Here is a 13,591-nt window from a genome sequence, read left to right on the forward strand (position 1 = left end):
GCCAGCCAGGCACAGCTGACCCCTGCAACGCCGACTGCAGCTGTGCCAGTGGATTGTCTGAATCATCAGCCTCGAGGAGCACAAGCGTCCCCTGGCAGGGGAGAGCAGGGCTTAATCTACAAAAGCTTTGGGCTGTGCAGTCACGGCATGAGCATCCCTGCGCACACAAGGCGCAGCCTGCAGGACACCCAGTGTGCCAGGAGCTGCAAATTTGCACACACGCAGTCCCAGGGACACCGCTGCAGGGCCCTGGCTGCCTCCTGCAGGTGCACGGTTACAGCTGGGGAGCTGCTGGGGTGCCCAGCACCGGCACCTGCTGTACAGGCACAGAACCCACGTCTGCACGGCACGTTTTGCATGCCCCTGTGCTGCTCCCAGTGTCCCTGTCCCCCGCTCCCAGGCTGGTGGGGTGGCTCAGATGTCACATCAGCAGGATAGAGCTGCTGAGGGATCCTGTGTGCTCTGGGGAGCTGTCAGCCCTTTCTGGGGATGTGCTTCTGCTGCAGGGCGAGCACCAGCCCTGCCTGGTTCGTGAGAAAACTCACTGATTGCCACGGGAATCACACAGGGAGCAAAGCAGCCCGGGGCTGCAGCTGCACACACGCAAACAGCACCCGAGCTATGGGGCACGGCTGTAGGGACACTGGGCCTTGTGTCAGGGGATCTGGATTTTGCACCTTGCTGCTTTTTTCCACCAGGGCGCTGGTGCTGCTGACAGGTGCGAGGGGCAGCAGCTGTGCTGGGGCTTGGCAGCCTGGTGTCCCTGAGGAGACTCAAGTGCATCTGAGGGCTCTTCTTTAGACATACCAAGAGCCCCTGCAGCCACCATGAGCCCCCACATCCCATTTCCCTGGCAGCTCTGTCCCTGTGTACTGGTTTGTGCTCCCTGTGTCACCCTACTGCACCACCAGTCCCCTCCCCAGCACCTCCCTGCTCACTGGACACCCCACTGACCCCCACCAGCACCGACCCCTTTGCAGGTGCCACCCCCCCAGTGCACCCCACTCCCACCCCTGGGCCACCTGCAATCTTTCTTTAGCTTCCAAAAAGCCTCCAGCCCACCAAGCAGTGGCAAGAAGTCACCGTTTGCAAGGGAAGCTCCTTGCTATGCCCCTCGTCTCCCAGCACATAGCCAATTTCAAAATTTTCCCCCCTCTCATTATCATCCTTTGCTATGGGTGCGCTGGGAGGAGCTCAGTCACCCTGCTGTGCCCGTGCCGTGGCACTGCGTGGCCCCGGGAGCAGGAGAGAAACACTCGACGGACACGGCTGTCGGTGCCACGTTGGGTCCTGGAGAGCCTCAGGTCATAAATGCCTGTCCCTGCAGCGGGACCTTCTGGGGCTAACAAAATAAATGTTGTGTGAAGGTCCCCGAGGCTCGAGTTGAGGCATCCTCTGAGGTCGCTGGTATCAGTCAAAAAATCCTGGCAGGCTCATGGTTGGTCACACAGGACTGGGCACTGCGGGTGCTCTGCCATGGCCACAGAGACCTTTTTGGGGCTGGAACTGCGGGAGATGCTGAGATCAGCGCTTTGTGACATGGGCAGAACGGCAGCGTGCAAGGCGGCGTGCAGAGCCAGACCCCATCCTGCGCCCGCCGGGGCTGGCAGGCGGTGGGTGGCTGTCGGTGGAGCCATGCCCTGCATGTCCCGCGGCTGGGGACACTTCTGTCCTTGCAGCACCCGCAGGCTCCAGACCAGCTGTTGGCTGCCCGAGGGGGACATCAGGACCCTGCTGGGAACACGGTGCATGGCCCCCTTCCACGGCTCTGCTTGCTTTTTTGGGTTGCCCTTGAGCTTCCTCACTTTGTTCAGCCCCACATTTTTGAACATTGGCCCTGCCAGCTGTGGCTTTTTCTCCCCTCAAACTGCTTGCTGCATCGCTGCATGCTGGAGAAAGCATGCACGGAGTCGGAGCATCTTTGTGAGTGCCGTGACATCTTTAGGGGGCCTCTCTCCCCATCACCTCACCCCGAACAGGCCACGTCTCAGGTGGCTCCTACCTTCCAGTTGCATTTTTCTGCTGAAATTCTTTTCCCCACAGACAACTGCGGGAAACGAGGCTGCTTTGAAGCGACAAACAGCTAGGTGTTATTTCGCTCATTTGCTTGCTGCAAGTGCAGTTCCTAAGCAACCACCGGCTGCCAGCCCAGCCACAACCTCGGTCTGGCTTATCTGCCACCAAGGGACCCAGACACGGCTCTCCTAGCTCAGTTCAGAGTTGTAGCCTGTGAACAAGTTAAATATTTGAACATCAGACTCCAGACGCGTGGCTGCAGCTCCAGGGCCAGTGGCGGCTCGCCCCGGCTGCGGGTCTGCCCTGTGCCTGGCACTGGCCGGACAAATGCTGAAGGATTCTGCCACGGCCTGTGGCTGCCGCAGGATGGACCAATTTTGAGGACAGGAAAAGGGAATGATGCTGTTGAATGCTGCAAAGGACAGATTCAGGCTTTCACCCCCTCGTAGTGCCCTCCCGGGGAACACACTGTGGCTGAAGGACTGGTTTGCTTCCACCAGGGTCAGTGCAGGACTCCCGGGGCCGGTGCCCATCGTCCCCTCCCAGGGACAGGTGAGCCCCGAGCCCCCTCCTGCCATCAGGGTGCAGTGGGGGCAGCACGCCCGCCTGGTGCAGGGGTGTCTGTCCTGTCCACCCCGCCGGCCCTGAGCACAGGTGTGACCAACGCCGTGATGCTCCCAGTGATGGATGGGCACGGGAGGAGGTCCCAGGGCACAGCACGAGCACCCAGGGCAAGTGGTCCCGTCGATTTAACCTTAGCAAGTGCTGATGACTGCCTGTGATGCCAACTTCCCTCTCCCGGGTGTATCCCCTGTCCCCACCCTGTTGCACATAAACCCCCGTTCCCGAGGTGCCTGATTTCTCCAGTGCCAGAGGAGGGTCCCGCTGGGGCAATGACCTGTGGGGGTCCGCAGTGTCTGAGCCGGTGTGAGGCACAAAGCCCCTCCTGTGCCTTGGCATTTATAGGGCTCTCTGCCATGGGAGCGATTCAGGGATAAGGGCTCTCTCTGCTGCCCCTGAGGTCCCAGGGTGGCAAGGGGTTGTCACTGTCACCCTGCTCTGACCCCAGCAGTGTGTCCATGTGGTCCCCCGGTGCACCGCAGCCTCCACCTCCTCCTCTGCCAGATCCCCAGCATCTGCCAGAAGAAAGCAAGAGCAGCTGTAACTCCTCCTATGGACCCCCCAGACCCACCGGGACAGGGTGAAGCCCCTGGGGCAGAGCTGGGACAAAAAGCCTTCGAGAGGATGAGCAAGCCCTGGGATGGCTCAGGACTTCAGCCCTGCTGCTTCTAGGTAGCAGCAACCTCACGGGGGAGCACAGCCCCATGACGAGGATATAGAAATGGGGTAAATAAGGGAGGTGTTGAGGAGTAAAATCCCCATGTCTCAGGGAAATGGTCTGAGCCCCTGCCTTCACCCTGCACCCTGAACAGAGCCCCAGAGAGGGGCAAAGGCAGCACAGAGTGCTCCATGTCTTATCACAAGGTACGCCTCGGTCCTGACGCCACGAGGACAGGTTTAATATTTAAAAGCTGGGGACAGCGGCCTGAAATGGCACAAGTCAGAAAAGCACAGGGGAGGAAGAACCGTCCCCTCCAGTCCCTATCTGACCTCGCAGTGAAGCACGAACGTTCCACAGGCAAACACCAGTGCAGCACCAGGCTGTGTTATCATGGCAGACAAACCCACGGCTCTGTAATCTTCCCTGTGCTGAAAACAAGGAGAAACTGGCACAGCAGATGCTTCACCACTGAGGATGGCTGCGCCCTACAATGGCCCGTGATCCTCTACCACAGAAGGGGCACCGTGGGGAGCAGAGGCCTTTCTGTTCATCCCCACGTTCCTCTGAGGGAGTTTTTCACCTCCAAGTATCTCAGATAAAATGCATCAACCTGGAGCACTGGGTCTGCACACACCCTGCCCAGCCCAGCCCTCCTTGGTGCCTCCAGCCCTGTGCTGAGGCTGGGCCAGGGCTCCCCAGATGCAGTGCTTGAGATGTGGCAGAAGGGGGTTGAAGCTCCTGAAGATGGCATGGGGCTGGAAAGCTCTGGTGAGGAAGGGGGGATGCTGCTGTGACCCTGAATCCATGAGGCTCTGGGATGCTTTGGCTTTAGGCAGCAGACCAAGTACTCACAGGCAGAAGAGAGTTGCCTTGGTGGCCACCTTGGCCTAGTATGCATCCTGTAGGGTCCACAGATGTTGTAGCTGCTCCTGTTCCTTTTCCCTGCAATGGAACCCAGATTAACCCAAATCCCAACCAACCCATCCTGGAGCTATACTACCATCGTGGACATGTCTGTGCACAAGAGCATGCAAGGATTTTGGAGGTGGTGTGACCAGGGCAAAGCACGGGGATGTTCTGGGGAAGCTCCCAGGGCTGGGGATGCAGCCCCTGCCCATCTCTATGCAGCCAAGGGGGCTCAGCTTCCCAGGGGCAACAGCATTGGGCTGAACAGGGGGATCCTAGTCCCTCTTGGGGCCAGCATGCCCCAGCCTCGCGCCCCACTTGCTGCAGAAGCCCGAAGCCCTCATCTTGCTGGGGACCCTTCCAGCTTTGCCTGCAGTTAATAAAGACACCGCTGGCACAAGATCAAACTGGCTATCAGTAAACGGAGGCTGGAAAGGAGAAGTTCTGGAGGAGGAGAGCAGCAGCCGGCGCAGGAAGGGGCTTCCAGAGACGAGGCCACAAACAGCTCGGCCCAGCGGGCGCCGGAGGCTGCGCGCAGCGAGATGTGCGGGCTGGACACGGGCAGCCCCCGCCGGGTCCCCCCCGGGGTGCTGTGGGGGCCACGGCGGCACAGCGGGGCGGCGGCGCCCAAACCCACCATAAAACCTCTCCGGAATCCTGCTCCCAAACCTCCGAGGCGCCTGCAGTAGGAGCTGCGCTTCTGAGACCCTCTGGGCGAGGAAGGACGGAGGGGCCCGGGCAGCGGGTGCCGGGAGCGCAGCCCACCCGTGAGCGCGGCCGCGCGTGGGCCGGGCCCCGGCGCCCCGGAGGAGCCACAGCGACACCGCCCGGGCGGGCAGCGACACCCGGGTCGGGCCGGGCTTTTCTTCCCGGGGCGCTGCCTTTTTCTTTTTTTTTTTTTTTATTATTATTATTTTATATTTTATTTTTAAAGCCTCCCTCCACCTGAAAAAAAAAAAAAAATTAAAAAATCCAGCCGTTTTTCTCTGGGGACACAGCTCAAGCCGGGACGGGCAGCCGGGGGCGGAGGGGCCTGGGCGGGGGGGGGGTCCGGCAGCTCCTGCCCTCCTGCCACGGGAGCGCGATTCCCCCCCCGGGGCCCGAGGGCCGGGTGCGCGGGGCGCGCTCCTCCCGGTGCCCGGGCTTGGGGAAACTGAGGCACGGAGCCGGCCGGGGGAGGCTCTGCCGAAGCCGATCCCAGACCCCGCACCCCCTGGGGACCGCGCTGCCAGTGCCGGCCCCGTCTCCCCCCGCCGGCCCCGCGCCCCCACTCACCCGGGGCCAGCGGCCTGGGCCGGGCCGGGCGACCCCAGCCCCTCGCTGCGGGGCTCTTCTGCGCGGCTCTCCCCGGCGGAGCCGGCTGGGAAGCGTAATCTGGTCCCGCAGAGCCGCGGGAGGGGGCGGCTCCCCTTGCAAAGTGCTGTGGGAAACGTAGTTCGGGTCCCCGAGGGTTCAACTGCGGCGGGGGGGGGCCGGTGCCCCAGCCCCACGGGCACGGCCCCATCCAGCACCGTGGGAGGAGGCCGGGGCTCGGCACGGGCCGTTTGGGTGGCAGGAAGGGCGCGGGTCCCCACGGTGGCCACGGCAACATCACGCGGCAGGGACACGGAGCTGGGGACCCCCGGTGGCCCCGTCCCACCCCACGGGTGCTCGGCCACCACTCGGCTGCGGGCCGGGAGCTGCGCCCCTCGCCTGGGGACAGGCAGGGTCCCCTGCGGACCCCCCCTGCCCCAAGCACCTGGCAGCAGGGACACAGTGCGCTGAGCAGAGCAGGGAAGCTGTGGTGGTGCCACGTCCCCGTGACATGTCCCCATGCTGGTGCTGCTGCTGGGACACAAGGAGCCTCGGGGGGCTCCCTTGGGGGCTGCCCTGCCTGCAGCCCCAGGACCCCTCTGAGGGCACAGCGGGTGTCCGGGGGGACAGGGACACCGGCTTTGTGGCAGTGAGAATATGGCAGGATCAGGGCCCCAAGGCAACGGCGCTTGGCTTCTGGGCTGGGTTTTCATTTGGCATCTTCTGAAAAGTCTCACCCTAGAGCAGGGCTGGGGCTGGGGCTCGCACGGGGGCTCCCCTGCCTGCTCTCAGGTGGAGGATGCCCCAAATCCGCATCTTCCCTCTTGGTCCCGGCTCCCACAACAGCCAACATCGCACCTCAGAGCTGCGGCGTCCCCAGCTGATGCCCAGGCCCAGGCTGGGGTCTCCGGTCCAGCCCCCCTGGTTTGTGCCGCTCTTGCTGCCTGGGGTCCAGGCGGGGAGGGGGGTGGGGGACCCCACTGGGGAGCTGGCATCGGGGTGTCAGGGGCTGGGTCTGCGCTGGGCAGGTGGGACGCAGCCAGGCAGAGTCTGCGGGACCCCTGGGCTGCAGGGACCTGGGTGTCGGGGGGGGCTTGGAGGCAGCAGAAGCCTGGCGGGGGGGTGGGCTGGGGGTGCCGGGGGGTGCAGGTGCCCGGTGTCCCTTGCCCGCTGCCCAGGCGGTGCCCGGTGCCCAGCGCCCGGTGCCCCCCCGCAGGGCACACGGACTGCGGTGCCCCCCCGGCACTGCCCCTGTCCCTGCCCGGGGCCGGGCGGGGCGGGCCGGGGCGGGCCGTGCCGAGCCGAGCCGAGCCGTGCCCCGCCGCCGCAGGAGGAAACGCAGCCGGGGCAGAGCCGCCCCGCAGCCGGCCGGAGCCGCGCGGCTCGGTGAGTGCCGGGAGCCCCCCGGGAGCCCCCCGCAGCCCCTGCCCCTGCCCCGCCGCCCCCTCCCCGTCCCCGCGCTCCGCTGTGCCCCCCCGTCCCCTGCCCCAGTCTCCCCACCCCGGTCCAGTCCCCTCACTCCCCCCCCCCCGCCTCCTGTCCTTCCCCTGCTCCCCTCCCTCCGGTGCCCCCCTTCCTCCCAGGTTTGCTCCCCCCAGAAGCTCCTGCACCACCCACAGCCCCAGCACCCCGCCTGCCCCCGGCCCCTGCCCGGCTCTGCTGCCCTTGCTTGTAGGGCCACACGTATGGGTCACTTGTTGGGTCCTATGGGGCTGCCAGGGAGGGGTGAGCACAGCTCAGCACCCTGCTCCCAAACTAGTGGGGCCACCCCATGGTCCCCCCATGCCTTAGCTTCATGGGGTCCATCTCTCGCAGGAGGTGCCAGCTGCCAGCTGCCAGCCAGCAGGGACGGGGACATGGATCGCGGTGTCACCCTGGAGAACCCCTACGCCAGCGTGAACATCCCACGGTCCCAGTTCCAGCAGAGTTTCATCACTCACTACCTGAAGGAAGAGCCTGCTTCGCCCACCGTGATCGCCAACCCCGCCGTTGTGCCTGTGTACAGCACAGAGGAGCAGGCAGACCGCGCCGGCAGCTGCGACAACCAGACCATTTCCACGGGGAAGTCGCAGTCCCGGCCCTACAACCCCTATGCCAGCATGAAGATGCCCAATGGGGATTCACCTGACTCCTTCTACACCGTCACCCTGGACAAGCCACCCAAAGGCCACGAGGCTGGTGGGGGGAACTGCTGCCGCAAGTGCTGCCCCTGCTGCAGAAAGTGTTGCTGTGTCATCTCCTAAGGGGATGCGCGGGACATGCTGGGGGGGCGCCCAGCCCGGGCACCCCGGGGAGCTGCCCCATCACCTGCTCTGGCAGCTGGGAGGTGGCACCAGCTGGACTCACCTCTGGTTTTCACCCATGAGCTCTGCCACCAGCTACACTGGTGATGGGTGCCTGCTGACTCCTTGGAGCCCAGAGTGGGGTGTGGGGGAGAAGGACGGGTCCCCCCCACCCCACGGAGGCCCAGGGACCCTGGGGATGACGTGTGCCGACACAGATGCCTCCGAGGAGTGCCTACGTTGGGACTGGAGCAGCCTGCAATCCTGCACACTGAGCTGGCTGGTCCACCCTTGCTGGGAAACCTGTGGAGAAGGGTCAGGGACACGTCCCCGGCTGGGACGGGGACCCCTCCCCTCCTCGAGCAGTGCCCCCATGCAGTGTCACGGGGCTGCTGCACGCCCTGCGCTGAGCTCTGGGTGGGTGCCGCTCCTCCTCGCCACGCTGCCCGCCAGACGGAAGGAAGGAGCCAGGAAGGACAGACAGACAAAGCGTGTCAGGGTGCCAGGCAGCACTCCAGGGCAGCACCTGATGGCGTGGCGTTCGGGGGCCTGTGTCAGGATGCCAGGACTACCCCCAGTCCCGTGCCTTCCCCGCAGTCAGGGTGTGCGGGCCCCCCCGTGCCATGGCAGTGCCCGACGCCGATCCCCATCCTCGGCTTTCTGCAACCCCCAGGCACTGAGAAAAGCGAGCGTGGAGCCCGCTGGCCTCTTTGCAGCGAGCTGGGGTGGCTCTGGACTCAGTTTTGGGCTGGGGCTGGCACGGCGGGGGTGGAACAAGCCGGCCGTTGTGCTGGCGTCCCCCGGCCGTCGCACTGCCAAGCGGCAGCTGCGTAAGCAACCGCGGCGGCTGCGGGAACGGCCTCGTCTGCAGGGGCTTGGAAAGAGCGCGGGTGTGAGCAGATGACTTCAGCGTGCCACAAATAAAGTTACTGCCCTCTCCTGCCCTGCCAAGGTACGCCTCTTCCCTCTGGCCCGGGTTTTCCGGGATTCCTGAGTTACTTGCCTCTCCAGCAGGGCTGTGCATTGTGTTGTGCTGTGGGGGGCACGCGGCGCTCTCTTCCCCAAAACTGGGCTTAACTCCTTCACTGCTGACTGCAGCAGCAGCAGGGGCCTCGAGCTGCCCATCTTGCTGCTGCCAGCCCCCTCCAGCATCCCCTCGCCCAGGCATTGCCAGTACGGCACGGTGCTGCCAGCCTGGGGACGCGGGCTGGGGCTTGGCCTGACGCTGCCAAGCTGGATGCTGTCCCTCCCGTCCTTTGGAAGGGGAGCGCCTGGCTTTGCGGGGGGCTGGGGAAGGGGTGGGCTCCTGGCTGGGGCAGGTGGGTGCTGGGGGGGCTTTGTGGCACTGCCTGGGCTGCCTGCGACCCCTGGGGATCCCACCAGCACTGGGAACCCACCAGCACCAGGAGCCCACCCACCCCTTGGGGTTTCCACCACCCCTTGGGGTTCCTGCAGCCCCTGAGACCTTCTGGGGCAGGGAGGCAGAGGCTTGGCAGGGGTGCAGGAGTTCGGCTCCTCCACTTGGCCCAGGTCCCATGCTGGCAGCTGGCGGGGGGGGGTGTGTGTGTTTCCTCTGGCAGGGGGACGCTGGCAGGGACGCAGCCCCACGCAGCCTGTCCTGCACAAGGAGCTCTCTTGTCCGCCCTGCCTGGAGCGCTGTCAGTGCTGACACAGAGACAAGCTGATTCACCCCGTGTTTGCTTTTGTGGGCTCCCTGTCCCAGATGCCAGATGCCCTTCCCCACTTCAGAGCCCACCCTCAGCGCGGGCTGGGCAGGGACGCGGTGGCAAGGCGGTGGCACATGGCCCTGGCTGAAACCGGTGCCCGTGGGTGTGACGTGGGGATGTGCTGGGCAGGGCACAGCACCCGCCGGCAGCACCCGGTGTCACCACCGCCCTTCGCTCCGCATAACCTTGGGATGGCAGCAAACAGCGCTCCTTGCCAGCCCCCGGGCAATGATTAAACCGGAGGCAGCGGCAAGGCTGGCGGGGAGCAGGGGGGACAGGGAGGGCACAGGGGGGGCAGACCCCAGCAGGGACACGCGGGGCTCTGGGCTATGCTCGTGCAGGGTCCCGCGGGCACTGCCCATGTCCGCGGGGTGCTGAGCTGTGTGCAGGGCGGTGCTGGGTGGCTGCTGTCTCCTGCGGGTGGGGTGTCGGTGGTGATGCACAGCGCTGGCTCATCGGGACCGGACCTTTGCACTCTCCTTATGGTGCCTCTCCCTGCCCTGCTGTACCAAAGGTTCTTGCAGGTCCCAGGGTTGTAGCCGAGCCCTGGGAACAGAAAAACACTTTTCCCACCCTCTTGTTGTTGCTGATTGCAGCTACGCCTTCCCCTACGTCCAGATTTGCCTGTTTCTGCAGGGCAGGTGGAGCCAAGCTGGTTTCAGGCAGCAATGCTACTTGGTGTGCCCGTGCCACCCAAGGGCTTCCCTCACCCCAAGCTAGCCCTGCCTGCTGGTCCCATGTGTCCCAGTTTCACAGAATCACAGCACGGCTGAGGCTGGAGACACCTCTGGGTCCCTCTGGTCGAAGTCCTGCCCCAGCAGGACCTCCCAGAGCAGGGTGCCCAGCACCATGTCCATGCAGCTTTGGAGACTCCACAACCTCTCTGGGCAGCCTGTGCCAGTGCCCCACCACCCGTACGGCACAGAAGGGCTGCCTGGTTCTCAGAGGGAGCCTCCTGTGCTCCAGTTTGTGCCCATTGCCTCTTGTCCTGGCACTGGGCACCACTGACGAGAGCGGCCTCCCTCCAAGCATTTCTAGGCACTGATGAGATCCCCCCGGAGCCTCCCCTTCCCCAGGCTGAGCAGTCCCAGCTCTCTCGGCCTCTCCTCACAGCAGAGGGGCTCCAGGCCTTTGCCTCTCCTTGTGGCCCTTCGGGGGACTTGCTCCAGGTCTCTTGTTCTGGGGAGTCCCGAGCGGGACCCAGCCCCCAGGGGGTGGCCTCAGCAGTGCTGGAAGAGGGGAAGGATCACCTCTCCCCACCTGCTGGTATTATTTTCCCTAATGCAGCCCAGGGCACCATTCCCTGCCTCCTTTGCCCCGAGGGAGGGCCGGTTGCTGCCTCACGGTCAGCTTGGTGCCCAGCAGGGCCCTTCTGGCCAGGCTGCTTCCAGCTGGGTGCCCCCAGCACGTCCTGGTGCCGGGGCTGTTCCTCCCCGGGGGGAAGGACCCTGCACCTCTCTCCCTGGGGAACCTCAGGAGGTTCCTGTGCCAGGTCATTGGCTCCCTGCCCCTTCCTACCCTTCCTCACCAGGTAGTGCCATGGGTACCCTGGGTGTGCACAGAGCCAAGCCCACCCCCACATGTGTGTAGTGGTTTTGGGTCTAACTTCGTACGACCCAAATGATGCCTGTTGGGTTGCACACATTACTGCCTGGCCAGTGAGCTGGGCCATGATGGTGCTTTGGACAGGAGAGCGACTTGTTGCCGGCTCTGGGACATGCGGGACATCCAGAGGCATCCGGATGCGTGGACATCCCTGGACAAACAGGACTCGGATGGAACTCACAGTGCCATCTGTGTGCCCAGCCCTGCCCCAGCACGCATGGGGACAGATGCTGCCGGCCTGCAGGGTCCCCTGGGTACCTTGTGCCACCCCATGTCCTGCCCCAGGTCCCTGGCAGTGGGGTCCCACCTGCCGGGTGCTGCTGGGGACACCTGTGATGGAGCAAGTCGAGATAGTGAGCCCGAAGCTGCTGTGCTGCCAGCTCTGCTGCCCTGCACAGGGTCAGGGTTGAGCTTTTCTGTAGAGTCCCGGTGAGGCACTCGGTGTCCGGCCCCAAACCCCCATCTCTTTCTGCCAAGAGCCCCAGCAGCGTGGGGACAGCATGGGGACAACGTGGGGAGAGCGTGGGGACAGCGTGGGGACAGCGTGGCACCCTGCTCCTGCCTGCGCTGCTGCCTGCTGCCCTCTCCTGGCTCGCAGGCAGAAGTGCTGAGCGCTCCGGCCCGGGCGTTTCTCCTCTAGGATCCTGGCTTCGTCCCCCCAGAGCCTCTTTCCCTGCTCTGAGCACCCTTCCTGCTGGGGCTGTGGCATCGCTGCTGGCCCCAGGGTCGTGCAGGGGCTGGTGCTGCGGGGACTGCCCTGCTGCCGCCCCTGGATCGTGCATCAGCACAGACCTTGCGGGTGTCACCGGGGGGTGCCGGGATCTCCCCAGCATTACCTGGTGACGAGCATTGTCCCCAGCAGAGCCGAGGACCCTGACACCAGATCCTGCAGCCCCAGGAGGAAGAGCAGGAACAGGGCATGGACATGGATTTGGTGGCTTTCTTGGAGAAGCTGAGCTGCAGTGTCACCCTGCTCCCTGTCAGCCTGCAGGCACCAAGCCCCTCCGAGCTGCTGCCACCAGCAAAGAGCTGCGCTGTGCTGTGCCGTGCTGCTTTCGCCCCCGTCCCCATGGTCAGCAAGGCACTAGAGGTCGAGGACAGCTTGGGTGCCCCGCTCCTTCCCCCACCTCTCCCAGCTCCAGCCCTCCTCACACCCCAGCTGGTTTTTCTCTCGCAGCTGTCACCCCCAAGGCACAGAACAGGGTCCACGTCCCCCTGCACTGCCCCACGCGTGGGAGCTGCCCCCTCGGAGCCACGCAGCAGGCTGCAGCCTGGGTGCCCCCCTGGCAGCCCCAGCTCCCCCGAGCCTGGATCCTTGCCGTGTCCTCACCCGTGAGTCACAGCCGTACCCGCAGCCCGGGCCACCTGGGGATGTGCTGGCCGTGCATGTCCCAGGGAGTCTGCGGAGCAGTCAGGCTTCTGCTGGCCAACATCTGCCCAAATGTGGTGGCTGAGGACACAGAGGTCTCCGCCGCTGCTGCCCGGGCACAGCTGATGTCCACACACGGTGACGCCCGACCTCGCAGGGACAGAGCCTTCTGCTAATGGGGCAGAGCGGGTGGCTAATGAACGCTCCCAGGGAGGGAGGCAGGGCTTCAGCTTCGGAGGTCTTTGTTATCCAGGCACTTGTAACTCAATCTCCCAGGCTTGGCTTCCCAGCAGCGGATCCGATAGCATGCCTGCCCCTGAAAGGTGAGCCCCTTCCCACCGCACAGCCACCCGCGGCCGCTGGGACCTGGCAGGGAGCTGCTTGGGACCCTGATGCTGCTCCCAGGACTGCCACAGCCCCTCAGGATGCTGCAGCCCCTCTGCCACCTCCCCTGAGGTCGTGGGGAGGACAGCACCCCAGGTAGGGATGGGGAACAGGGTTGGGGGGAGAAGTGGGTGCCCACACCAAACAAAATGCTCAAGGTCACCAGTGGGGAAGGTGTGGGGTCCTGGTGGCCCCTTGGAGAGGGTTGCAGACGTGCTGGAGGGTACCCTGAGATGATGCTGGTCCCCTCCTCACCAGCCTGCATGCCTGCCCCCTGCTGCTGACATCCACGGGCTGGTGCCCAAGGCTGGCACGAAGCAGGGCTATGGCATGGCCTGGCCATCAGGTTGCTGCTCCCACCTTCTTCCCACCCCATGGTGCCCACTGGCCCAGAGCCCCCGCAGCCCTGGGCAGGCAGATGAGGTCTGGCCGCCCCCAGCCCCTGTGGGAGGGAAGGGGCATTCAGCAGAGCCATGTAGGGTGGCGCTGGGATAACGCATCCCCGTCGATGGGGTTCACCCCAGAGGGGCAGGGCTGGCCACGGGGCAGGCAGGGATGTTTGGCAGGAACCCTGATACCTCCGGCAATCCGCAAGTGCCCCCACTGCGTGGGACTGGCCCCCATCTCCCTTGAACTTTTTCTCCACGTGGAGGTGGCACCCCACACCCTGCTCCCTACCCCAGCCGTGGGGCTGACATCTCCTCCCGCCCTCCCCTCCCCTTGCAGC

General features: G+C 64.9%; 1 long non-coding RNA gene across 1 annotated transcript; it reads right to left on the reverse strand.

Moving 5' to 3' along the window:
• Positions 1-1,066: 1,066 nt before the first annotated feature.
• On the reverse strand, positions 1,067-5,012 carry LOC121057526. Its single transcript, XR_005813824.1, has 3 exons — positions 4,874-5,012; positions 4,151-4,240; positions 1,067-3,152 (listed from the first exon to the last, which is right to left on the reverse strand). It is a non-coding gene; the product is annotated as an uncharacterized LOC121057526 (long non-coding RNA).
• Between the last annotated feature and the right edge of the window lie 8,579 nt (positions 5,013-13,591).

This window comes from Cygnus olor, chromosome 19 (assembly GCF_009769625.2).
Source record: "Cygnus olor isolate bCygOlo1 chromosome 19, bCygOlo1.pri.v2, whole genome shotgun sequence".
NCBI lineage: Eukaryota > Metazoa > Chordata > Aves > Anseriformes > Anatidae > Cygnus > Cygnus olor.